The sequence below is a fragment of the Nelusetta ayraudi genome, unplaced genomic scaffold, assembly GCF_046127955.1.
Source record: "Nelusetta ayraudi isolate G7.1 ecotype Tasmania unplaced genomic scaffold, CSIRO-AGI_Nayr_v1 ptg000044l, whole genome shotgun sequence".
NCBI lineage: Eukaryota > Metazoa > Chordata > Actinopteri > Tetraodontiformes > Monacanthidae > Nelusetta > Nelusetta ayraudi.
In genome coordinates this window covers 1680194-1706981 of record NW_027466094.1, presented here as the reverse complement: position 1 = coordinate 1706981, position 26788 = coordinate 1680194, and positions in this window count along the sequence as shown.

Below are 26788 nucleotides of genomic sequence, written 5' to 3'. Positions count from 1 at the left end.
TGGTGCGAGTGGGGGACCGAGTTTGCACTGGCAGAAATCCTGGTGCGGTGCTGAAGACAAAGGCTGGTGAGGGCTTGTAGTTCTGGAGAAAGATTATGTCAGCCAAAGATCATCCCAGGGACAATATGTAGAATCAACTCAAGGAATGGAATTTAAAGTTTACCTTCAGACAAGGGAGGCAAATGCAACCAACAGGGAGGCCTGGTGACAGCGCATCCGACAAGGGACGGCACACTGCAATGACAACCTCGGCCTCAGGCTGGGCCCCCCTGGTGCGAGTGGGGGACCGAGTTTGCACTGGCAGAAATCCTGGTGCGGTGCTGAAGACAAAGGCTGGTGAGGGCTTGTAGTTCTGGAGAAAGATTATGTCAGCCAAAGATCATCCCAGGGACAATATGTAGAATCAACTCAAGGAATGGAATTTAAAGTTTACCTTCAGACAAGGAAGGCAAATGCAACCAACAGGGAAGCCTGGTGACAGCGCGTCCGACAAGGGACGGCAAACTGCAATGACAAACTCGGCCTCAGGCAGGGCCCCCCTGGTGCGATTGGGTGACTGGGTTGCGGCCAGAGCTCTGGGTGCGATGGTGAAGACAAAGGCTGGTGAGGGCTTGTAGTTCTGGGCACACTGCAATGACAAACCCGGCCTCAGGCTGGGCCCCCCTGGTGCGAGTGGCTGACCGGGTTGCAGGACAAAGCTCTGGGTGCGATGGTGAAGACAAAGGCTGGTGAGGGCTTGTCGTTCTGGAGAAAGATTATGTCAGCCAAAGATCATCCCAGGGACAATATGGAGAATAAACTCAAGAAATGGAATTTAAAGTTTACCTTCAGACAAGGGAGGCAAATGCAACCAACAGGGAGGCCTGGGGAAAGCTTGATCGAGAGGGCGACGCCCACTGCAACGACAACCACCCCCTAAGGCTGGGCACCCCTGGTGAGAGTGGGGGACCGGGCAGCAGTGTTGGAGCCCTGGCTGGAGCCCCAGGGTGGCCTGGAGTCACATGCTGGTGAGGGCTTGTAGTTCTGGAGCAAGATTAAGTCAGCCGTAGATCATCCCAGGGACAATATGGAGAATAAACTCAAGAAATGGAATTTAAAGTTTACCTTCAGACAAGGGAGGCAAATGCAACCAACAGGGAGGCCTGGTGACAGCGCGTCCGACATGGGAGAGCACACTGCAATGACAAACTCGGCCTCAGGCTGGGCCCCCCTGGTGCGAGTGGCTGACCGGGTTGCAAGCCAGAGCTCTGGGTGCGATGGTGAAGACAAAGGCTGGTGAGGGCTTGTAGTTCTGGGCACACTGCAATGACAAACTCAGCCTCAGGCTGGGCCCCCCTGGTGCGAGTGGCTGACCGGGTTGCAGGCCATAGCTCTGGGTGCGATGGTGAAGACAAAGGCTGGTGAGGGCTTGTAGTTCTGGAGAAAGATTATGTCAGCCAAAGATCATCCCAGGGACAATATGGAGAATAAACTCAAGAAATGGAATTTAAAGTTTACCTTCAGACAAGGGAGGCAAATGCAACCAACAGGGAAGCCTGATGACAGCGCGTCCGACAAGGGACGGCAAACTGCAATGACAAACTCGGCCTCAGGCAGGGCCCCCCTGGTGCGAGTGGGTGACCGGGTTGCAGGCCAGAGCTCTGGGTGCGATGGTGAAGACAAAGGCTGGTGAGGGCTTGTAGTTCTGGGCACACTGCAGTGACAAACCCGGCCTCAGGCAGGGCCCCCCTGGTGCGAGTGGGTGACCGGGTTGCGGCCAGAGCTCTGGGTGCGATGGTGAAGACAAAGGCTGGTGAGGGCTTGTAGTTCTGGGCACACTGCAATGACAAACCCGGCCTCAGGCTGGGCCCCCCTGGTGCGAGTGGCTGACCGGGTTGCAGGACAAAGCTCTGGGTGCGATGGTGAAGACAAAGGCTGGTGAGGGCTTGTCGTTCTGGAGAAAGATTATGTCAGCCAAAGATCATCCCAGGCACAATATGGAGAATAAACTCAAGAAATGGAATTTAAAGTTTACCTTCAGACAAGGGAGGCAAATGCAACCAACAGGGAGGCCTGGGGAAAGCTTGATCGAGAGGGCGACGCCCACTGCAACGACAACCACCCCCTAAGGCTGGGCACCCCTGGTGAGAGTGGGGTACCGGACAGCAGTGCTGGAGCCCTGGCTGGAGCCCCAGGGTGGCCTGGAGTCACATGCTGGTGAGGGCTTGTAGTTCAGGAGAAAGATTATGTCAGCCAAAGATCATCCCAGGGACAATATGGAGAATAAACTCAAGAAATGGAATTTAAAGTTTACCTTCAGACAAGGGAGGCAAATGCAACCAACAGGGAGGCCTGGTGACAGCTCGTCCGACGTGAGGCGGCACACTGCAATGACAACCTCGGCCTCAGGCTGGGCCCCCCTGGTGCGAGTGGGGGACCGAGGTTGCACAGGCGGAACTCCTGGTGCGGTGCTGAAGACAAAGGCTTGTGAGGGCTTGTAGTTCTGGAGAAAGATTATGTCAGCCAAAGATCATCCCAGGGACAATATGGAGAATAAACTCAAGAAATGTAATTTAAAGTTTACCTTCAGACAAGGGAGGCAAATGCAACCAACAGGGAGGCCTGGGGAAAGCTTGATCGAGAAGGCGACGCCCACTGCAACGACAACCACCCCCTAAGGCTGGGCACCCCTGGTGAGAGTGGGGGACCGGGCAGCAGTGCTGGAGCCCTGGCTGGAGCCCCAGGGTGGCCTGGAGTCACATGCTGGTGAGGGCTTGTAGTTCTGGAGCAAGATTAAGTCAGCCGTAGATCATCCCAGGGACAATATGGAGAATAAACTCAAGAAATGGAATTTAAAGTTTACCTTCAGACAAGGGAGGCAAATGCAACCAACAGGGAGGCCTGGTGACAGCGCGTCCGACATGGGAGAGCACACTGCAATGACAAACTCAGCCTCAGGCTGGGCCCCCCTGGTGCGAGTGGCTGACCAGGTTGCAGGCCAGAGCTCTGGGTGCGATGGTGAAGACAAAGGCTGGTGAGGGCTTGTAGTTCTGGGCACACTGCAATGACAAACTCAGCCTCAGGCTGGGCCCCCCTGGTGCGAGTGGCTGACCGGGTTGCAGGCCAGAGCTCTGGGTGCGATGGTGAAGACAAAGGCTGGTGAGGGCTTGTAGTTCTGGAGAAAGATTATGTCAGCCAAAGATCATCCCAGGGACAATATGGAGAATAAACTCAAGAAATGGAATTTAAAGTTTACCTTCAGACAAGGGAGGCAAATGCAACCAACAGGGAAGCCTGGGGACAGCGCGTCCGACATGGGACGGCAGACTGCAATGACAAAATCAGCCTCAGGCTGGGCCCCCCTGGTGTGAGTGGGGAACCGGGTTGCAGTGCTGGAGCCCTGGGTGTGGTGCTGGAGACAAAGACTTGTGAGGGCTTGTAGTTCTGGAGCAAGATTAAGTCAGCCAAAGATCATCCCTGGGACAATATGGAGAATAAACACAAGAAATGGAATTTAAAGTTTACCTTCAGACAAGGGAGGCAAATGCAACCAACAGGGAGGCCTGGTGACAGCTCGTCCGACGTGGAACGGCAAGCTGCAATGACAACCTCGGCCTCAGGCTGGGCCCCCCTGGTGCGAGTGGGGGACCGAGGTTGCACTGGCAGAAATCCTGGTGCGGTGCTGAAGACAAAGGCTGGTGAGGGCTTGTAGTTCTGGAGAAAGATTATGTCAGCCAAAGATCATCCCAGGGACAATATGGAGAATAAACTCAAGAAATGGAATTTAAAGTTTACCTTCAGACAAGGGAGGCAAATGCAACCAAAAAGGAGAACTGATGACAGCGCGTCCGACATGGGACGGCACACTGCAATGACAAACTCGGCCTTAGGCTGGGCCCCCCTGGTGCCAGTGGCTGACCGGGTAGCAGGCCAGAGCTCTGGGTGCGATGGTGAAGACAAAGGCTGGTGAGGGCTTGTAGTTCTGGAGAAAGATTATGTCAGCCAAAGATCATCCAAGGGACAATATGGAGAATAAACTCAAGAAATGGAATTTAAAGTTTACCTTCAGACAAGGGAGGCAAATGCAACCAACAGGGAGGCATGGTGACAGCGCGTCCGATGTGGGACGGCAAACTGCAATGACAAACTCGGCCTCAGGCAGGGCCCCCCTGGTGAGAGTGGGGTACCGGGCAGCAGTGCTGGAGCCCTGGCTGGAGCCCCAGGGTGGCCTGGAGTCACATGCTGGTGAGGGCTTGTAGTTAAGGAGAAAGATTATGTCAGCCAAAGATCATCCCAGGGACAATATGGAGAATAAACTCAAGAAATGGAATTTAAAGTTTACCTTCAGACAAGGGAGGCAAATGCAACCAACAGGGAGGCCTGGTGACAGCACGTCCGACATGGGACGGCACACTGCAATGAAAAACTAGGCCTCAGGCTGGGCCCCCCTGGTGCGAGTGGCTGACCGGGTTGCAGGCCAGAGCTCTGGGTGCGATGGTGAAGACAAAGGCTGGTGAGGGCTTGTAGTTCTGGAGAAAGATTATGTCAGCCAAAGATCATCCCAGGGACAATATGGAGAATAAACTCAAGAAATGGAATTTAAAGTTTACCTTCAGACAAGGGAGGCAAATGCAACCAACAAGGAGGCCTGGTGACAGCGCGTCCGACATGGGACGGCAGACTGCAAAGACAAAATCAGCCTCAGGTTGGGCCCCCCCGGTGTGAGTGGGGGACCGGGTTGCAGTGCTGGAGCCCTGGGTGTGGTGCTGGAGACAAAGACTTGTGAGGGCTTGTAGTTCTGGAGCAAGATTAAGTCAGCCAAAGATCATCCCAGGGACAATATGGAGAATAAACTCAAGAAATGTAATTTAAAGTTTACCTTCAGACAAGGGAGGCAAATGCAACCAACAGGGAGGCCTGGTGACAGCTCGTCCGACGTGAGGCGGCACACTGCAATGACAACGTCGGCCTCAGGCTGGGCCCCCCTGGTGTGAGTGGGGAACGAGGTTGCACAGGCGGAACTCCTGGTGCGGTGCTGAAGACAAAGGCTTGTGAGGGCTTGTAGTTCTGGAGAAAGATTATGTCAGCCAAAGATCATCCCAGGGACAATATGGAGAATAAACTCAAGAAATGGAATTTAAAGTTTACCTTCAGACAAGGGAGGCAAATGCAACCAACAGGGAGGCCTGGGGAAAGCTTGATCGAGAGGGCGACGCCCACTGCAACGACAACCACCCCCTAAGGCTGGGCACCCCTGGTGAGAGTGGGAGACCGGGCAGCAGTGCTGGAGCCCTGGCTGGAGCCCCAGGGTGGCCTGGAGTCACATGCTGGTGAGGGCTTGTAGTTCTGGAGCAAGATTAAGTCAGCCGTAGATCATCCCAGGGACAATATGGAGAATAAACTCAAGAAATGGAATTTAAAGTTTACCTTCAGACAAGGGAGGCAAATGCAACCAACAGGGAGGCCTGGTGACAGCGCGTCCGACATGGGAGAGCACACTGCAATGACAAACTCGGCCTCAGGCTGGGTCCCCCTGGTGAGAGTGGCTGACCGGGTTGCAGGCCAGAGCTCTGGGTGCGATGGTGAAGACAAAGGCTGGTGAGGGCTTGTAGTTCTGGGCACACTGCAATGACAAACTCAGCCTCAGGCTGGGCCCCCCTGGTGCGAGTGGCTGACCGGGTTGCAGGCCAGAGCTCTGGGTGCGATGGTGAAGACAAAGGCTGGTGAAGGCTTGTAGTTCTGGAGAAAGATTATGTCAGCCAAAGATCATCCCAGGGACAATATGGAGAATAAACTCAAGAAATGGAATTTAAAGTTTACCTTCAGACAAGGGAGGCAAATGCAACCAACAGGGAGGCCTGGGGAAAGCTTGATCGAGAGGGCGACGCCCAATGCAACGACAACCACCCCCTAAGGCTGGACACCCCTGGTGAGGGTGGCGGACCGGGCAGCAGTGCTGGAAGCCTGGCTGGAACCCTGGTCTGGCCTGGAGTCACATGCTGGTGAGGGCTTGTAGTTCTGGAGCAAGATAAAGTCAGCCGTAGATCATCCCAGGGACAATATGGAGAATAAACTCAAGAAATGGAATTTAAAGTTTACCTTCAGACAAGGGAGGCAAATGCAACCAACAGGGAGGCCTGGTGACAGCGCGTCCGACATGGAACGGCACACTGCAATGACAAACTCGGCCTCAGGCTGGGCCCCCTTGGTGCGAGTGGGTGACCGGGTTGCAGGCCAGAGCTCTGGGTGTGATGGTGAAGACAAAGGCTGGTGAGGGCTTGTAGTTCTGGAGAAAGATTATGTCAGCCAAAGATCATCCCAGGCACAATATGGAGAATAAACTCAAGAAATGGAATTTAAAGTTTACCTTCAGACAAGGGAGGCAAATGCAACCAACAGGGAGGCCTGGTGACAACTCGTCCGACATGGGACTGCACACTGCAATGACAAACTCGGCCTCAGGCTGGGCCCCCCTAGTGTGAGTGGGGGACCGGGTTGGAGTGCTGTAGCTCTGGGTGCGATGGTGAAGACAGAAGCTGGTGAGGGCTTGTAGTTCTGGAGACAGATTATGTCAGCCAAAGATCATCCCAGGGACAATATGGAGAATAATCTAAAGAAATGGAATTTAAAGTTTACCTTCAGACAAGGGAGGCAAAAGCAACCAACAGGGAGGCCTGGTGACAGCGCGTCCGATGTGGAACGGCACACTGCAATGACAACCTCGGCCTCAGGCTGGGCCCCCCTGGTGTGAGTGGGGGACCGAGGTTGCACTGACGGAACTCCTGGTGCGGTGCTGAAGACAAAGGCTGGTGAGGGTTTGTAGTTCTGGAGCAAGATTAAGTCAGCCAAAGATCATCCCAGGGACAATATGGAGAATAAACTCAAGAAATGGAATTTAAAGTTTACCTTCAGACAAGGGAGGCAAATGCAACCAACAGGGAGGCCTGGTGACAGTGCGTCCGACATGGGACAGCACATTGCACTGACAAACTCGGCCTCAGGCTGGGCCCCCTTGGTGCGAGTGGGTGACAAGGTTGCAGGCCAGAGCTCTGGGTGCGATGGTGAAGACAAAGGCTGGTGAGGGCTTGTAGTTCTGGAGAAAGATTATGTCAGCCAAAGATCATCCCAGGGACAATATGGAGAATAAACTCAAGAAATGTAATTTAAAGTTTACCTTCAAACAAGGGAGACAAATGCAACCAACAGGGAGGCCTGGGGAAAGCTTGATCGAGAGGGTGACGCCCACTGCAACGACAACCACCCCCTAAGGCTGGACACCCATGGTGAGGGTGGGGGACCGGGAAACAGTGCTGGAGCGCTGGCTGGAGCCCCGGTCTGGCCTGGAGTCACATGCTGGTGAGGGCTTATAGTTCTGGAGCAAGATTAAGTCAGCCGTAGATCATCCCAGGCACAATATGGAGAATAAACTCAAGAAATGGAATTTAAAGTTTACCTTCAGACAAGGGAGGCAAATGCAACCGAAAGGGAGGCCTGGTGATAGCGCGTCCGATGTGGGACGGCACACTGCAATGACAAAATCAGCCTCAGGCTGGGCCCCCCTGGTGTGAGTGGGGGACCGGGTTGCAGTGCTAGAGCCCTGGGTGTGGTGCTGGAGACAAAGGCTTGTGAGGGCTTGTAGTTCTGGAGAAAGATTATGTCAGCCAAAGATCATCCCAGGGACAATTCGGAGACTAAACTCAAGAAATGGAATTTAAAGTTTACTTTCAGACAAGGGAGGCAAATGCAACCAACAGGGAGGCCTGGTGACAGCGCGTCCGATGTGGGACGGCACACTGCAATGACAACCTCGGCCTCAGGCTGGGCCCCCCTGGTGCGAGTGGGGGACCGAGTTTGCACTGGCAGAAAACCTGGTGCGGTGCTGAAGACAAAGGCTGGTGAGGGCTTGTAGTTCTGGAGAAAGATTATGTCAGCCAAAGATCATCCCAGGGACAATATGTAGAATCAACTCAAGGAATGGAATTTAAAGTTTACCTTCAGACAAGGGAGGCAAATGCAACCAACAGGGAGGCCTGGTGACAGCGCGTCCGACAAGGGACGGCAAACTGCAATGACAAACTCGGCCTCAGGCAGGGCCCCCCTGGTGCGAGTGGGTGACCGGGTTGCGGCCAGAGCTCTGGGTGCGATGGTGAAGACAAAGGCTGGTGAGAGCTTGTAGTTCTGGGCACACTGCAATGACAAACCCGGCCTCAGGCTGGGCCCCCCTGGTGCGAGTGGCTGACCGGGTTGCAGGACAAAGCTCTGGGTGCGATGGTGAAGACAAAGGCTGGTGAGGGCTTGTCGTTCTGGAGAAAGATTATGTCAGCCAAAGATCATCCCAGGGACAATATGGAGAATAAACTCAAGAAATGGAATTTAAAGTTTACCTTCAGACAAGGGAGGCAAATGCAACCAACAGGGAGGCCTGGGGAAAGCTTGATCGAGAGGGCGACGCCCACTGAAACGACAACCACCCCCTAAGGCTGGGCACCCCTGGTGAGAGTGGGGGACCGGGCAGCAGTGCTGGAGCCCTGGCTGGAGCCCCAGGGTGGCCTGGAGTCACATGCTGGTGAGGGCTTGTAGTTCTGGAGAAAGATTAGGTCAGCCAAAGATCATCCCAGGGACAATATGGAGAATAAACTCAAGAAAGGGAATTTAAAGTTTACCTTCAGACAAGGGACGCAAATGCAACCAACAGGGAGGCCTGGGGAAAGCTTGATCGAGAGGGCGACGCCCACTGCAACGACAACCACCGCCTAAGGCTGGGCACCCCTGGTGAGAGTGGGGGACCGGGCAGCAGTGCTGGAGCCCTGGCTGGAGCCCCAGGGTAGCCTGGAGTCGCATGCTGGTGAGGGCTTGTAGTTCTGGAGCCAGATTAAGTCAGCCGTAGATCATCCCAGGGACAATATGGAGAATAAACTCAGGAAAGGGAATTTAAAGTTTACCTTCAGACAAGGGAGGCAAATGCAACCAACAGGGAGGCCTGGTGACAGCGCGTCCGATGTGGGACGGCACACTGCAATGACAACCTCGGCCTCAGGCTGGGCACCCCTGGTGAGAGTGGGGGACCGGGCAGCAGTGCTGGAGGCCTGGCTGGAGCCCCGGGGTGGCCTGGAGTCACATGCTGGTGAGGGCTTGTAGTTCTGGAGCAAGATTAAGTCAGCCGTAGATCATCCCAGGGACAATATGGAGAATAAAGTCAAGAAATGTAATTTAAAGTTTACCTTCAGACAAGGGAGGCAAATGCAACCAACAGGGAGGCCTGGGGAAAGCTTGATCGAGAGGGCGACGCCCACTGCAACGACAACCACCGCCTAAGGCTGGGCACACCTGGTGAGGCTGGGGGACCGGGCAGCAGTGCTGGAGCCCTGGCTGGAGCCCCGGTGTGGCCTGGAGTCACATGCTGGTGAGGGCTTGTAGTTCTGGAGAAAGATTAGGTCAGCCAAAGATCATCCCAGGGACAATATGGAGAATAAACTCAAGAAAGGGAATTTAAAGTTTACCTTCAGACAAGGGACGCAAATGCAACCAACAGGGAGGCCTGGGGAAAGCTTGATCGAGAGGGCGACGCCCACTGCAACGACAACCACCGCCTAAGGCTGGGCACCCCTGGTGAGAGTGGGGGACCGGGCAGCAGTGCTGGAGCCCTGGCTGGAGCCCCAGGGTAGCCTGGAGTCGCATGCTGGTGAGGGCTTGTAGTTCTGGAGCCAGATTAAGTCAGCCGTAGATCATTCCAGGGACAATATGGAGAATAAACTCAAGAAAGGGAATTTAAAGTTTACCTTCAGACAAGGGAGGCAAATGCAACCAACAGGGAGGCCTGGTGACAGCGCGTCCGATGTGGGACGGCACACTGCAATGACAACCTCGGCCTCAGGCTGGGCCCCCCTGGTGCGAGTGGGGGACCGAGGTTGCACTGGCGGAACTCCTGGTGCGGTGCTGAAGACAAAGGCTGGTGAGGGCTTGTAGTTCTGGAGAAAGATTATGTCAGCCAAAGATCATCGCAGGGACAATATGGAGAATAAACTCAAGAAATGTAATTTAAAGTTTACTTTCAGACAAGGGAGGCAAATGCAACCAACAGGGAGGCCTGGGGAAAGCTTGATCGAGAGGGCGACGCCCACTGCAACGACAACCACCCCCTAAGGCTGGACACCCCTGGTGAGGGTGGGAGACCGGGCAGCAGTGCTGGAGCCCTGGCTGGAACCCCGGTCTGGCCTGGAGTCACATGCTGGTGAGGGCTTGTAGTTCTGGAGCAAGATAAAGTCAGCCGTAGATCATCCCAGGGACAATATGGAGAATAAACTCAAGAAATGGAATTTAAAGTTTACCTTCAGACAAGGGAGGCAAATGCAACCAACAGGGAGGCCTGGGGAAAGCTTGATCGAGAGGGCGACGCCCACTGCAACGACAACCACCCCCTAAGGCTGGGCACCCCTGGTGAGAGTGGGGGACCGGGCAGCAGTGCTGGAGCCCTGGCTGGAGCCCCAGGGTGGCCTGGAGTCACATGCTGGTGAGGGCTTGTAGTTCTGGAGCAAGATTAAGTCAGCCGTAGATCATCCCAGGGACAATATGGAGAATAAACTCAAGAAATGGAATTTAAAGTTTACCTTCAGACAAGGGAGGCAAATGCAACCAACAGGGAGGCCTGGTGACAGCGCGTCCGACATGGGAGAGCACTCTGCAATGACAAACTCGGCCTCAGGCTGGGCCCCCCTGGTGCGAGTGGCTGACCGGGTTGCAGGCCAGAGCTCTGGGTGCGATGGTGAAGACAAAGGCTGGTGAGGGCTTGTAGTTCTGGGCACACTGCAATGACAAACTCAGCCTCAGGCTGGGCCCCCCTGGTGCGAGTGGCTGACCGGGTTGCAGGCCAGAGCTCTGGGTGCGATGGTGAAGACAAAGGCTGGTGAGGGCTTGTAGTTCTGGAGAAAGATTAGGTCAGCCAAAGATCATCCCAGGGACAATATGGAGAATAAACTCTAGAAATGTAATTTAAAGTTTACCTTCAGACAAGGGAGGCAAATGCAACCAACAGGGAGGCCTGGTGACAGCGCGTACGACATGGAACGGCACACTGCAATGACAAACTCGGCCTCAGGCTGGGCCCCCTTGGTGCGAGTGGGTGACCGGGTTGCAGGCCAGAGCTCTGGGTGCGATGGTGAAGACAAATGCTGGTGAGGGCTTGTCATTCTGGAGAAAGATTATGTCAGCCAAAGATCATCCCAGGGACAATATGGAAAATAAACTCAAGAAATGTAATTTAAAGTTTACCTTCAGACAAGGGAGGCAAATGCAACCAACAGGGAGGCCTGGGGAAAGCTTGATCGAGAGGGCGACGCCCACTGCAACGACAACCACCGCCTAAGGCTGGGCCCCCCTGGTGAGAGTGGGGGACCGGGCAGCAGTGCTTGAGCCCTGGCTGGAGCCCAAGGGTAACCTGGAGTCACATGCTGGTGAGGGCTTGTAGTTCTGGAGCCAGATTAAGTCAGCCGTAGATCATCCCAGGGACAATATGGAGAATAAACTCAAGAAATGGAATTTAAAGTTTACCTTCAGACAAGGGAGGCAAATGCAACCAACAGGGAGGCCTGGTGACAGCGCGTCCGACATGGAACGGCACACTGCAATGACAAACTCGGCCTCAGGCTGGGCCCCCTTGGTGCGAGTGGGTGACCGGGTTGTAGGCCAGAGCTCTGGGTGTGATGGTGAAGACAAAGGCTGGTGAGGGCTTGTAGTTCTGGAGAAAGATTATGTCAGCCAAAGATCATCCCAGGGACAATATGGAAAAAAACTCAAGAAATGTAATTCAAAGTTTACCTTCAGACAAGGGAGGCAAATGCAACCAACAGGGAGGCCTGGGGAAAGCTTGATCGAGAGGGCGACGCCCACTACAACGACAACCACCGCCTAAGGCTGGGCACCCCTGGTGAGAGTGGGGGACCGGGCAGCAGTGCTGGAGCCCTGGCTGGAGCCCCAGGGTAGCCTGGAGTCGCATGCTGGTGAGGGCTTGTAGTTCTGGAGCCAGATTAAGTCAGCCGTAGATCATCCCAGGGACAATATGGAGAATAAACTCAAGAAAGGGAATTTAAAGTTTACTTTCAGACAAGGGAGGCAAATGCAACCAACAGGGAGGCCTGGTGACAGCGCGTCCGATGTGGGACGGCACACTGCAATGACAACCTCGGCCTTAGGCTGGGCCCCCCTGGTGCGAGTGGCTGACCGGGTTGCAGGCCAGAGCTCTGGGTGCGATGGTGAAGACAAAGGCTGGTGAGGGCTTGTAGTTCTGGGCACACTGCAATGACAAACTCAGCCTCAGGCTGGGCCCCCTGGTGCGAGTGGCTGACCGGGTTGCAGGCCAGAGCTCTGGGTGCGATGGTGAAGACAAAGGCTGGTGAGGGCTTGTAGTTCTGGAGAAAGATTATGTCAGCCAAAGATCATCCCAGGGACAATATGGAGAATAAACTCAAGAAATGGAATTTAAAGTTTACCTTCAGACAAGGGAGGCAAATGCAACCAACAGGGAGGCCTGGGGACAGCGCGTCCGACATGGGACGGCAGACTGCAATGACAAAATCAGCCTCAGGCTGGGCCCCCCTGGTGTGAGTGGGGGACCGGGTTGCAGTGCTGGAGCCCTGGGTGTGGTGCTGGAGACAAAGACTTGTGAGGGCTTGTAGTTCTGGAGCAAGATTAAGTCAGCCAAAGATCATCCCTGGGACAATATGGAGAATAAACACAAGAAATGGAATTTAAAGTTTACCTTCAGACAAGGGAGGCAAATGCAACCAACAGGGAGGCCTGGTGACAGCTCGTCCGACGTGGAACGGCAAGCTGCAATGACAACCTCGGCCTCAGGCTGGGCCCCCCTGGTGCGAGTGGGGGACCGAGGTTGCACTGGCGGAACTCCTGGTGCGGTGCTGAAGACAAAGGCTGGTGAGGGCTTGTAGTTCTGGAGCAAGATTATGTCAGCCAAAGATCATCCCTGGGACAATATGGAGAATAAACTCAAGAAATGTAATTTAAAGTTTACCTTCAGACAAGGGAGGCAAATGCAACCAACAGGGAGGCCTGGTGACAGCGCGTCCGACATGGGACGGCACACTGCAATGACAAACTCGGCCTCAGAATGGGGCCCCTTGGTGCGAGTGGGTGACCGGGTTGCAGTCCAGAGCTCTGGGTGCGATGGTGAAGACAAAGAATGGTGAGGGCTTGTAGTTCTGGAACAAGATTATGTCAGCCAAAGATCATCCCAGGGACAATATGGAGAATAAACTCAAGAAATGTAATTTAAAGTTTACCTTCAGACAAGGGAGGCAAATGCAACCGACAGGGAGGCCTGGGGAAAGCTTGATCGAGAGGGCGACGCCCACTGCAACGACAACCACCCCCTAAGGCTGGACACCCCTGGTGAGGGTGGGGGACCGGGCAGCAGTGCTAGAGCCCTGGCTGGAGACCCGGTCTGGCCTGGAGTCACATGCTGGTGAGGGCTTGTAGTTCTGGAGCAAGATTAAGTCAGCCGTAGATCATCCCAGGCACAATATGGAGAATAAACTCAAGAAATGGAATTTAAAGTTTACCTTCAGACAAGGGAGGCAAATGCAACCAACAGGGAGGCCTGGTGATAGCGCGTCCGATGTGGGACGGCACACTGCAATGACAAACTCGGCCTCAGGCTGGGCCCCCCTGGTGCGAGTGGCTGACCGGGTTGCAGGCCAGAGCTCTGGGTGCGATGGTGAAGACAAAGGCTGGTGAGGGCTTGTAGTTCTGGAGAAAGATTATGTCAGCCAAAGATCATCCCAGGGACAATATGGAGAATAAACTCAAGAAATGGAATTTAAAGTTTACCTTCAGACAAGGGAGGCAAATGCAACCAACAGGGAGGTCTGGTGACAGCGCGTCCAATGTGGGACGGCACACTGCAATGACAACCTCAGTCTCAGACTGGGCCCCCCTGGTGCCAGTGGCTGACCGGGTTATAGGCCAGAGCTCTGGGTGCGATGGTGAAGACAAAGACTGGTGAGGGCTTGTAGTTCTGGAGAAAGATTATGTCAGCCAAAGATCATCCCAGGGACAATATGGAGAATAAACACAAGAAATGGAATTTAAAGTTTACCTTCAGACAAGGGGGGCAAATGCAACCAACAGGGAGGCCTGGGGAAAGCTTGATCGAGAGGGCGACGCCCACTGCAAAGACAACAACCGCCTAAGGCTGGGCACCCCTGGTGAGGGTGGGGGACCGGGCAGCAGTGCTGGAGCCCTGGTTGGAGCCCCAAGGTGGCCTGGAATCACGTGCTGGTGAGGGCTTATATTTCTGGAGCAAGATTAAGTCAGCCGTAGATCATCCCAGGCACAATATGGAGAATAAACTCAAGAAATGTAATTCAAAGTTTACCTTCAGACAAGAGAGGCAAATGCAACCAACAGGGAGGCCTGGTGATAGCGCGTCCGATGTGGGACGACACACTGCAATGACAAAATCTGCCTCAGGCTGGGCCCCCCTGGTGTGAGTGGGGGACCGGGTTGCAGTGCTGGAGCCCGGGGTGTGGTACTGGAGACAAAGGCTTATGAGGGTTTGTAGTTCTGGAGAAAGATTATGTCAGCCAAAGATCATCCCAGGGACAATATGGAGAATAAACTCAAGAAATGGAATTTAAAGTTTACCTTCAGACAAGGGAGGCAAATGCAACCAACAGGGAGGCCTGGTGACAGCGCGTCCGATGTGGGGCGGCACACTGCAATGACAAAATTGCCCTCAGGCTAGGCCCCCCTAGTGTGAGTGGGGGACCGGGTTGCAGTGCTGGAGCTCTGGGTGCGATGGTGAAGACAGAGGCTGGTGAGGGCTTGTAGTTCCGGAGAAAGATTATGTCAGCCAAAGATCATCCCAGGGACAATATGGAGAATAAACTCAAGAAATGTAATTTAAAGTTTACCTTCAGACAAGGGAGGCAAATGCAACCAACAGGGAGGCCTGGGGAAAGCTTGATCGAGAGGGCGACGCCCACTGCAACGACAACCACCGCCTAAGGCTGGGCCCCCCTGGTGAGAGTGGGGGACCGGGCAGCAGTGCTTGAGCCCTGGCTGGAGCCCCAGGGTAGCCTGGAGTCACATGCTGGTGAGGGCTTGTAGTTCTGGAGCCAGATTAAGTCAGCCGTAGATCATCCCAGGGACAATATGGAGAATAAACTCAAGAAATGGAATTTAAAGTTTACCTTCAGACAAGGGAGGCAAATGCAACCAACAGGGAGGCCTGGTGACAGCGCGTCCGACATGGAACGGCACACTGCAATGACAAACTCGGCCTCAGGCTGGGCCCCCTTGGTGCGAGTGGGTGACCGGGTTGCAGGCCAGAGCTCTGGGTGTGATGGTGAAGACAAAGGCTGGTGAGGGCTTGTAGTTCTGGAGAAAGATTATGTCAGCCAAAGATCATCCCAGGGACAATATGGAAAAAAACTCAAGAAATGTAATTCAAAGTTTACCTTCAGACAAGGGAGGCAAATGCAACCAACAGGGAGGCCTGGGGAAAGCTTGATCGAGAGGGCGACGCCCACTACAACGACAACCACCGCCTAAGGCTGGGCACCCCTGGTGAGAGTGGGGAACCGGGCAGCAGTGCTGGAGCCCTGGCTGGAGCCCCAGGGTAGCCTGGAGTCGCATGCTGGTGAGGGCTTGTAGTTCTGGAGCCAGATTAAGTCAGCCGTAGATCATCCCAGGGACAATATGGAGAATAAACTCAAGAAAGGGAATTTAAAGTTTACTTTCAGACAAGGGAGGCAAATGCAACCAACAGGGAGGCCTTGTGACAGCGCGTCCGATGTGGGACGGCACACTGCAATGACAACCTCGGCCTCAGGCTGGGCCCCCCTGGTGCGAGTGGGGGACCGAGGTTGCACTGGCGGAACTCCTGGTGCGGTGCTGAAGACAAAGGCTGGTGAGGGCTTGTAGTTCTGGAGAAAGATTATGTCAGCCAAAGATCAACGCAGGGACAATATGGAGAATAAACTCAAGAAATGGAATTTAAAGTTTACCTTCAGACAAGGGAGGCAAATGCAACCAACAGGGAGGCCTGGGGAAAGCTTGATCGAGAGGGCGACGCCCACTGCAACGACAACCACCCCCTAAGGCTGGACACCCCTGGTGAGGGTGGGAGACCGGGCAGCAGTGCTGGAGCCCTGGCTGGAACCCCGGTCTGGCCTGGAGTCACATGCTGGTGAGGGCTTGTAGTTCTGGAGCAAGATAAAGTCAGCCGTAGATCATCCCAGGGACAATATGGAGTATAAACTCAAGACATGGAATTTAAAGTTTACCTTCAGACAAGGGAGGCAAATGCAACCAACAGGGAGGTCTGGTGACAGCGCGTCCAATGTGGGACGGCACACTGCAATGACAACCTCAGTCTCAGACTGGGCCCCCCTGGTGCCAGTGGCTGACCGGGTTACAGGCCAGAGCTCTGGGTGCGATGGTGAAGACAAAGACTGGCGAGGGCTTGTAGTTCTGGAGAAAGATTATGTCAGCCAAAGATCATCCCAGGGACAATATGGAGAATAAACACAAGAAATGGAATTTAAAGTTTACCTTCAGACAAGGGGGGCAAATGCAACCAACAGGGAGGCCTGGGGAAAGCTTGATCGAGAGGGCGACGCCCACTGCAACGACAACAACCGCCTAAGGCTGGGCACCCCTGGTGAGGGTGGGGGACCGGGCAGCAGTGCTGGAGCCCTGGTTGGAGCCCCAAGGTGGCCTGGAATCACGTGCTGGTGAGGGCTTATATTTCTGGAGCAAGATTAAGTCAGCCGTAGATCATCACAGGCACAATATGGAGAATAAACTCAAGAAATGTAATTCAAAGTTTACCTTCAGACAAGAGAGGCAAATGCAACCAACAGGGAGGCCTGGTGATAGCGCGTCCGATGTGGGACGACACACTGCAATGACAAAATCAGCCTCAGGCTGGGCCCCCCTGGTGTGAGTGGGGGACCGGGTTGCAGTGCTGGAGCCCGGGGTGTGGTGCTGGAGACAAAGGCTTATGAGGGCTTGTAGTTCTGGAGAAAGATTATGTCAGCCAAAGATCATCCCAGGGACAATATGGAGAATAAACTCAAGAAATGGAATTTAAAGTTTACCTTCAGACAAGGGAGGCAAATGCAACCAACAGGTAGGCCTGGTGACAGCGCGTCCGATGTGGGGCGGCACACTGCAATGAGAAAATTGCCCTCAGGCTAGGCCCCCCTAGTGTGAGTGGGGGACCGGGTTGCAGTGCTGGAGCTCTGGGTGCGATGGTGAAGACAGAGGCTGGTGAGGGCTTGTAGTTCCGGAGAAAGAGTATGTCAGCCAAAGATCATCCCAGGAACAATATGGAGAATAAACTCAAGAAATGTAATTTAAAGTTTACCTTCAGACAAGGGAGGCAAATGCAACCAACAGGGAGGCCTGGTGACAACTCGTCCGACATGGGACGGCACACGGCAATAACAAAATTAGACTCAGGCTGGGCACCCCTGGTGTGAGTGGGGGACCGAGTTGCAGTGCTGGAGCCCTGGGTGTGGTGCTGGAGACAAAGGCTTGTGAGGGCTTGTAGTTCTGGAGCAAGATTAAGTCAGCCAAAGATCATCCCAGGGACAATATGGAGAATAAACTCAAGAAATGGAATTTAAAGTTTACCTTCAGACAAGGGAGGCAAATACAACCAACAGGGAGGCCCTGGGGAAAACTTGATCGAGAGGGCGACGCCCACTGCAACGACAACCACCGCCTATGTCTGGGAACCCCTGGTGAAAGTGGGGGACCGGGCAGCAGTGCTGGAGCCTTGGCTGGAAACCCAGGGTGGCCTGGAGTCACATGCTGGTGAGGGCTTGTAGTTCTGGAGCAAGATTAAGTCAGCCGTAGATCATCCGAGGGACAATATGGAGAATAAACTCAAGAAAGGGAATTTAAAGTTTACCTTCAGACAAAGGAGGCAAATGCAACCAACAGGGAGGCCTGGTGACAGCGCGTCCGATGTGGGACGGCACACTGCAATGACAACCTCGGCCTCAGGCTGGGCACCCCTGGTGCGAGTGGGGGACCGATTTTGCACTGGCAGAAATCCTGGTGCGGTGCTGAAGACAAAGGCTGGTGAGGGCTTGTAGTTCTGGAGAAAGATTATGTCAGCCAAAGATCATCCCAGGGACAATATGGAGAATAAACTCAAGAAATGGAATTTAAAGTTTACCTTCAGACAAGGGAGGCAAATGCAACCAAAAAGGAGGCCTGATGACAGCGCGTCCGACATGGGACGGCACACTGCAATGACAAACTCGGCCTTAGGCTGGGCCCCCCTGGTGACAGAGGCTGACCGGGTAGCAGGCCAGAGCTCTGGGTGCGATGGTGAAGACAAAGGCTGGTGAGGGCTTGTAGTTCTGGAGAAAGATTATGTCAGCCATGGATCATCCCAGGGACAATATGGAGAATAAACTCAAGAAATGGAATTTAAAGTTTACCTTCAGACAAGGGAGGCAAATGCAACCAACAGGGAGGCCTGGTGACAGCGCGTCCAACATGGGAGAGCACACTGCAATGACAAACTCGGCCTCAGGCAGGGCCCCCCTGGTGCGAGTGGCTGACCGGGTTGCAGGCCAGAGCTCTGGGTGCGATGGTGAAGACAAAGGCTGGTGAGGGCTTGTAGTTCTGGGCACACTGCAATGACAAACTCAGCCTCAGGCTGGGCCCCCCTGGTGCGAGTGGCTGACCGGGTTGCAGGCCAGAGCTCTGGGTGCGATGGTGAAGACAAATGCTGGTGAGGGCTTGTAGTTCTGGAGCAAGATTAAGTCAGCCAAAGATCATCACAGGGACAATATGGAGAATAAACTCAAGAAATGGAATTTAAAGTTTACCTTCAGACAAGGGAGGCAAATGCAACCAACAGGGAGGCCTGGTGACAGCGCGTCCGACATGGGACAGCACATTGCACTGACAAACTCGGCCTCAGCCCGGGCCCCCTTGGTGCGAGTGGGTGACAAGGTTGCAGGCCAGAGCTCTGGGTGCGATGGTGAAGACAAAGGCTGGTGAGGGCTTGTAGTTCTGGAGAAAGATTATGTCAGCCAAAGATCATCCCAGGGACAATATGGAGAATAAACTCAAGAAATGTAATTTAAAGTTTACCTTCAGACAAGGGAGGCAAATGCAACCAACAGGGAGGCCTGGGGAAAGCTTGATCGAGAGGGTGACGCCCACTGCAACGACAACCACCCCCTAAGGCTGGACACCCCTGGTGAGGGTGGGGAACCGGGAAACAGTGCTGGAGCGCTGGCTGGAGCCCCGGTCTGGCCTGGAGTCACATGCTGGTGAGGGCTTATAGTTCTGGAGCAAGATTAAGTCAGCCGTAGATCATCCCAGGCACAATATGGAGAATAAACTCAAGAAATGGAATTTAAAGTTTACTTTCAGACAAGGGAGGCAAATGCAACCAACAGGGAGGCCTGGTGACAGCGCGTCCGATGTGGGACGGCACACTGCAATGACAACCTCGGCCTCAGGCTGGGCCCCCCTGGTGCGAGTGGGGGACCGAGTTTGCACTGGCAGAAATCCTGGTGCGGTGCTGAAGACAAAGGCTGGTGAGGGCTTGTAGTTCTGGAGAAAGATTATGTCAGCCAAAGATCATCCCAGGGACAATATGTAGAATCAACTCAAGGAATGGAATTTAAAGTTTACCTTCAGACAAGGGAGGCAAATGCAACCAACAGGGAGGCCTGGTGACAGCGCATCCGACAAGGGACGGCACACTGCAATGACAACCTCGGCCTCAGGCTGGGCCCCCCTGGTGCGAGTGGGGGACCGAGTTTGCACTGGCAGAAATCCTGGTGCGGTGCTGAAGACAAAGGCTGGTGAGGGCTTGTAGTTCTGGAGAAAGATTATGTCAGCCAAAGATCATCCCAGGGACAATATGTAGAATCAACTCAAGGAATGGAATTTAAAGTTTACCTTCAGACAAGGAAGGCAAATGCAACCAACAGGGAAGCCTGGTGACAGCGCGTCCGACAAGGGACGGCAAACTGCAATGACAAACTCGGCCTCAGGCAGGGCCCCCCTGGTGCGATTGGGTGACTGGGTTGCGGCCAGAGCTCTGGGTGCGATGGTGAAGACAAAGGCTGGTGAGGGCTTGTAGTTCTGGGCACACTGCAATGACAAACCCGGCCTCAGGCTGGGCCCCCCTGGTGCGAGTGGCTGACCGGGTTGCAGGACAAAGCTCTGGGTGCGATGGTGAAGACAAAGGCTGGTGAGGGCTTGTCGTTCTGGAGAAAGATTATGTCAGCCAAAGATCATCCCAGGGACAATATGGAGAATAAACTCAAGAAATGGAATTTAAAGTTTACCTTCAGACAAGGGAGGCAAATGCAACCAACAGGGAGGCCTGGGGAAAGCTTGATCGAGAGGGCGACGCCCACTGCAACGACAACCACCCCCTAAGGCTGGGCACCCCTGGTGAGAGTGGGGGACCGGGCAGCAGTGTTGGAGCCCTGGCTGGAGCCCCAGGGTGGCCTGGAGTCACATGCTGGTGAGGGCTTGTAGTTCTGGAGCAAGATTAAGTCAGCCGTAGATCATCCCAGGGACAATATGGAGAATAAACTCAAGAAATGGAATTTAAAGTTTACCTTCAGACAAGGGAGGCAAATGCAACCAACAGGGAGGCCTGGTGACAGCGCGTCCGACATGGGAGAGCACACTGCAATGACAAACTCGGCCTCAGGCTGGGCCCCCCTGGTGCGAGTGGCTGACCGGGTTGCAAGCCAGAGCTCTGGGTGCGATGGTGAAGACAAAGGCTGGTGAGGGCTTGTAGTTCTGGGCACACTGCAATGACAAACTCAGCCTCAGGCTGGGCCCCCCTGGTGCGAGTGGCTGACCGGGTTGCAGGCCATAGCTCTGGGTGCGATGGTGAAGACAAAGGCTGGTGAGGGCTTGTAGTTCTGGAGAAAGATTATGTCAGCCAAAGATCATCCCAGGGACAATATGGAGAATAAACTCAAGAAATGGAATTTAAAGTTTACCTTCAGACAAGGGAGGCAAATGCAACCAACAGGGAAGCCTGATGACAGCGCGTCCGACAAGGGACGGCAAACTGCAATGACAAACTCGGCCTCAGGCAGGGCCCCCCTGGTGCGAGTGGGTGACCGGGTTGCAGGCCAGAGCTCTGGGTGCGATGGTGAAGACAAAGGCTGGTGAGGGCTTGTAGTTCTGGGCACACTGCAGTGACAAACCCGGCCTCAGGCAGGGCCCCCCTGGTGCGAGTGGGTGACCGGGTTGCGGCCAGAGCTCTGGGTGCGATGGTGAAGACAAAGGCTGGTGAGGGCTTGTAGTTCTGGGCACACTGCAATGACAAACCCGGCCTCAGGCTGGGCCCCCCTGGTGCGAGTGGCTGACCGGGTTGCAGGACAAAGCTCTGGGTGCGATGGTGAAGACAAAGGCTGGTGAGGGCTTGTCGTTCTGGAGAAAGATTATGTCAGCCAAAGATCATCCCAGGCACAATATGGAGAATAAACTCAAGAAATGGAATTTAAAGTTTACCTTCAGACAAGGGAGGCAAATGCAACCAACAGGGAGGCCTGGGGAAAGCTTGATCGAGAGGGCGACGCCCACTGCAACGACAACCACCCCCTAAGGCTGGGCACCCCTGGTGAGAGTGGGGTACCGGACAGCAGTGCTGGAGCCCTGGCTGGAGCCCCAGGGTGGCCTGGAGTCACATGCTGGTGAGGGCTTGTAGTTCAGGAGAAAGATTATGTCAGCCAAAGATCATCCCAGGGACAATATGGAGAATAAACTCAAGAAATGGAATTTAAAGTTTACCTTCAGACAAGGGAGGCAAATGCAACCAACAGGGAGGCCTGGTGACAGCGCGTCCGACATGGGACGGCAGACTGCAAAGACAAAATCAGCCTCAGGTTGGGCCCCCCCGGTGTGAGTGGGGGACCGGGTTGCAGTGCTGGAGCCCTGGGTGTGGTGCTGGAGACAAAGACTTGTGAGGGCTTGTAGTTCTGGAGCAAGATTAAGTCAGCCAAAGATCATCCCAGGGACAATATGGAGAATAAACTCAAGAAATGTAATTTAAAGTTTACCTTCAGACAAGGGAGGCAAATGCAACCAACAGGGAGGCCTGGTGACAGCTCGTCCGACGTGAGGCGGCACACTGCAATGACAACCTCGGCCTCAGGCTGGGCCCCCCTGGTGCGAGTGGGGGACCGAGGTTGCACAGGCGGAACTCCTGGTGCGGTGCTGAAGACAAAGGCTTGTGAGGGCTTGTAGTTCTGGAGAAAGATTATGTCAGCCAAAGATCATCCCAGGGACAATATGGAGAATAAACTCAAGAAATGTAATTTAAAGTTTACCTTCAGACAAGGGAGGCAAATGCAACCAACAGGGAGGCCTGGGGAAAGCTTGATCGAGAAGGCGACGCCCACTGCAACGACAACCACCCCCTAAGGCTGGGCACCCCTGGTGAGAGTGGGGGACCGGGCAGCAGTGCTGGAGCCCTGGCTGGAGCCCCAGGGTGGCGTGGAGTCACATGCTGGTGAGGGCTTGTAGTTCTGGAGCAAGATTAAGTCAGCCGTAGATCATCCCAGGGACAATATGGAGAATAAACTCAAGAAATGGAATTTAAAGTTTACCTTCAGACAAGGGAGGCAAATGCAACCAACAGGGAGGCCTGGTGACAGCGCGTCCGACATGGGAGAGCACACTGCAATGACAAACTCAGCCTCAGGCTGGGCCCCCCTGGTGCGAGTGGCTGACCAGGTTGCAGGCCAGAGCTCTGGGTGCGATGGTGAAGACAAAGGCTGGTGAGGGCTTGTAGTTCTGGGCACACTGCAATGACAAACTCAGCCTCAGGCTGGGCCCCCCTGGTGCGAGTGGCTGACCGGGTTGCAGGCCAGAGCTCTGGGTGCGATGGTGAAGACAAAGGCTGGTGAGGGCTTGTAGTTCTGGAGAAAGATTATGTCAGCCAAAGATCATCCCAGGGACAATATGGAGAATAAACTCAAGAAATGGAATTTAAAGTTTACCTTCAGACAAGGGAGGCAAATGCAACCAACAGGGAAGCCTGGGGACAGCGCGTCCGACATGGGACGGCAGACTGCAATGACAAAATCAGCCTCAGGCTGGGCCCCCCTGGTGTGAGTGGGGAACCGGGTTGCAGTGCTGGAGCCCTGGGTGTGGTGCTGGAGACAAAGACTTGTGAGGGCTTGTAGTTCTGGAGCAAGATTAAGTCAGCCAAAGATCATCCCTGGGACAATATGGAGAATAAACACAAGAAATGGAATTTAAAGTTTACCTTCAGACAAGGGAGGCAAATGCAACCAACAGGGAGGCCTGGTGACAGCTCGTCCGACGTGGAACGGCAAGCTGCAATGACAACCTCGGCCTCAGGCTGGGCCCCCCTGGTGCGAGTGGGGGACCGAGGTTGCACTGGCAGAAATCCTGGTGCGGTGCTGAAGACAAAGGCTGGTGAGGGCTTGTAGTTCTGGAGAAAGATTATGTCAGCCAAAGATCATCCCAGGGACAATATGGAGAATAAACTCAAGAAATGGAATTTAAAGTTTACCTTCAGACAAGGGAGGCAAATGCAACCAAAAAGGAGAACTGATGACAGCGCGTCCGACATGGGACGGCACACTGCAATGACAAACTCGGCCTTAGGCTGGGCCCCCCTGGTGCCAGTGGCTGACCGGGTAGCAGGCCAGAGCTCTGGGTGCGATGGTGAAGACAAAGGCTGGTGAGGGCTTGTAGTTCTGGAGAAAGATTATGTCAGCCAAAGATCATCCAAGGGACAATATGGAGAATAAACTCAAGAAATGGAATTTAAAGTTTACCTTCAGACAAGGGAGGCAAATGCAACCAACAGGGAGGCATGGTGACAGCGCGTCCGATGTGGGACGGCAAACTGCAATGACAAACTCGGCCTCAGGCAGGGCCCCCCTGGTGAGAGTGGGGTACCGGGCAGCAGTGCTGGAGCCCTGGCTGGAGCCCCAGGGTGGCCTGGAGTCACATGCTGGTGAGGGCTTGTAGTTAAGGAGAAAGATTATGTCAGCCAAAGATCATCCCAGGGACAATATGGAGAATAAACTCAAGAAATGGAATTTAAAGTTTACCTTCAGACAAGGGAGGCAAATGCAACCAACAGGGAGGCCTGGTGACAGCACGTCCGACATGGGACGGCACACTGCAATGAAAAACTAGGCCTCAGGCTGGGCCCCCCTGGTGCGAGTGGCTGACCGGGTTGCAGGCCAGAGCTCTGGGTGCGATGGTGAAGACAAAGGCTGGTGAGGGCTTGTAGTTCTGGAGAAAGATTATGTCAGCCAAAGATCATCCCAGGGACAATATGGAGAATAAACTCAAGAAATGGAATTTAAAGTTTACCTTCAGACAAGGGAGGCAAATGCAACCAACAAGGAGGCCTGGTGACAGCGCGTCCGACATGGGACGGCAGACTGCAAAGACAAAATCAGCCTCAGGTTGGGCCCCCCCGGTGTGAGTGGGGGACCGGGTTGCAGTGCTGGAGCCCTGGGTGTGGTGCTGGAGACAAAGACTTGTGAGGGCTTGTAGTTCTGGAGCAAGATTAAGTCAGCCAAAGATCATCCCAGGGACAATATGGAGAATAAACTCAAGAAATGTAATTTAAAGTTTACCTTCAGACAAGGGAGGCAAATGCAACCAACAGGGAGGCCTGGTGACAGCTCGTCCGACGTGAGGCGGCACACTGCAATGACAACGTCGGCCTCAGGCTGGGCCCCCCTGGTGTGAGTGGGGAACGAGGTTGCACAGGCGGAACTCCTGGTGCGGTGCTGAAGACAAAGGCTTGTGAGGGCTTGTAGTTCTGGAGAAAGATTATGTCAGCCAAAGATCATCCCAGGGACAATATGGAGAATAAACTCAAGAAATGGAATTTAAAGTTTACCTTCAGACAAGGGAGGCAAATGCAACCAACAGGGAGGCCTGGGGAAAGCTTGATCGAGAGGGCGACGCCCACTGCAACGACAACCACCCCCTAAGGCTGGGCACCCCTGGTGAGAGTGGGAAACCGGGCAGCAGTGCTGGAGCCCTGGCTGGAGCCCCAGGGTGGCCTGGAGTCACATGCTGGTGAGGGCTTGTAGTTCTGGAGCAAGATTAAGTCAGCCGTAGATCATCCCAGGGACAATATGGAGAATAAACTCAAGAAATGGAATTTAAAGTTTACCTTCAGACAAGGGAGGCAAATGCAACCAACAGGGAGGCCTGGTGACAGCGCGTCCGACATGGGAGAGCACACTGCAATGACAAACTCGGCCTCAGGCTGGGTCCCCCTGGTGAGAGTGGCTGACCGGGTTGCAGGCCAGAGCTCTGGGTGCGATGGTGAAGACAAAGGCTGGTGAGGGCTTGTAGTTCTGGGCACACTGCAATGACAAACTCAGCCTCAGGCTGGGCCCCCCTGGTGCGAGTGGCTGACCGGGTTGCAGGCCAGAGCTCTGGGTGCGATGGTGAAGACAAAGGCTGGTGAAGGCTTGTAGTTCTGGAGAAAGATTATGTCAGCCAAAGATCATCCCAGGGACAATATGGAGAATAAACTCAAGAAATGGAATTTAAAGTTTACCTTCAGACAAGGGAGGCAAATGCAACCAACAGGGAGGCCTGGGGAAAGCTTGATCGAGAGGGCGACGCCCAATGCAACGACAACCACCCCCTAAGGCTGGACACCCCTGGTGAGGGTGGCGGACCGGGCAGCAGTGCTGGAAGCCTGGCTGGAACCCTGGTCTGGCCTGGAGTCACATGCTGGTGAGGGCTTGTAGTTCTGGAGCAAGATAAAGTCAGCCGTAGATCATCCCAGGGACAATATGGAGAATAAACTCAAGAAATGGAATTTAAAGTTTACCTTCAGACAAGGGAGGCAAATGCAACCAACAGGGAGGCCTGGTGACAGCGCGTCCGACATGGAACGGCACACTGCAATGACAAACTCGGCCTCAGGCTGGGCCCCCTTGGTGCGAGTGGGTGACCGGGTTGAAGGCCAGAGCTCTGGGTGTGATGGTGAAGACAAAGGCTGGTGAGGGCTTGTAGTTCTGGAGAAAGATTATGTCAGCCAAAGATCATCCCAGGCACAATATGGAGAATAAACTCAAGAAATGGAATTTAAAGTTTACCTTCAGACAAGGGAGGCAAATGCAACCAACAGGGAGGCCTGGTGACAACTCGTCCGACATGGGACGGCACACTGCAATGACAAACTCGGCCTCAGGCTGGGCCCCCCTAGTGTGAGTGGGGGACCGGGTTGGAGTGCTGTAGCTCTGGGTGCGATGGTGAAGACAGAAGCTGGTGAGGGCTTGTAGTTCTGGAGACAGATTATGTCAGCCAAAGATCATCCCAGGGACAATATGGAGAATAATCTAAAGAAATGGAATTTAAAGTTTACCTTCAGACAAGGGAGGCAAAAGCAACCAACAGGGAGGCCTGGTGACAGCGCGTCCGATGTGGAACGGCACACTGCAATGACAACCTCGGCCTCAGGCTGGGCCCCCCTGGTGTGAGTGGGGGACCGAGGTTGCACTGACGGAACTCCTGGTGCGGTGCTGAAGACAAAGGCTGGTGAGGGTTTGTAGTTCTGGAGCAAGATTAAGTCAGCCAAAGATCATCCCAGGGACAATATGGAGAATAAACTCAAGAAATGGAATTTAAAGTTTACCTTCAGACAAGGGAGGCAAATGCAACCAACAGGGAGGCCTGGTGACAGTGCGTCCGACATGGGACAGCACATTGCACTGACAAACTCGGCCTCAGGCTGGGCCCCCTTGGTGCGAGTGGGTGACAAGGTTGCAGGCCA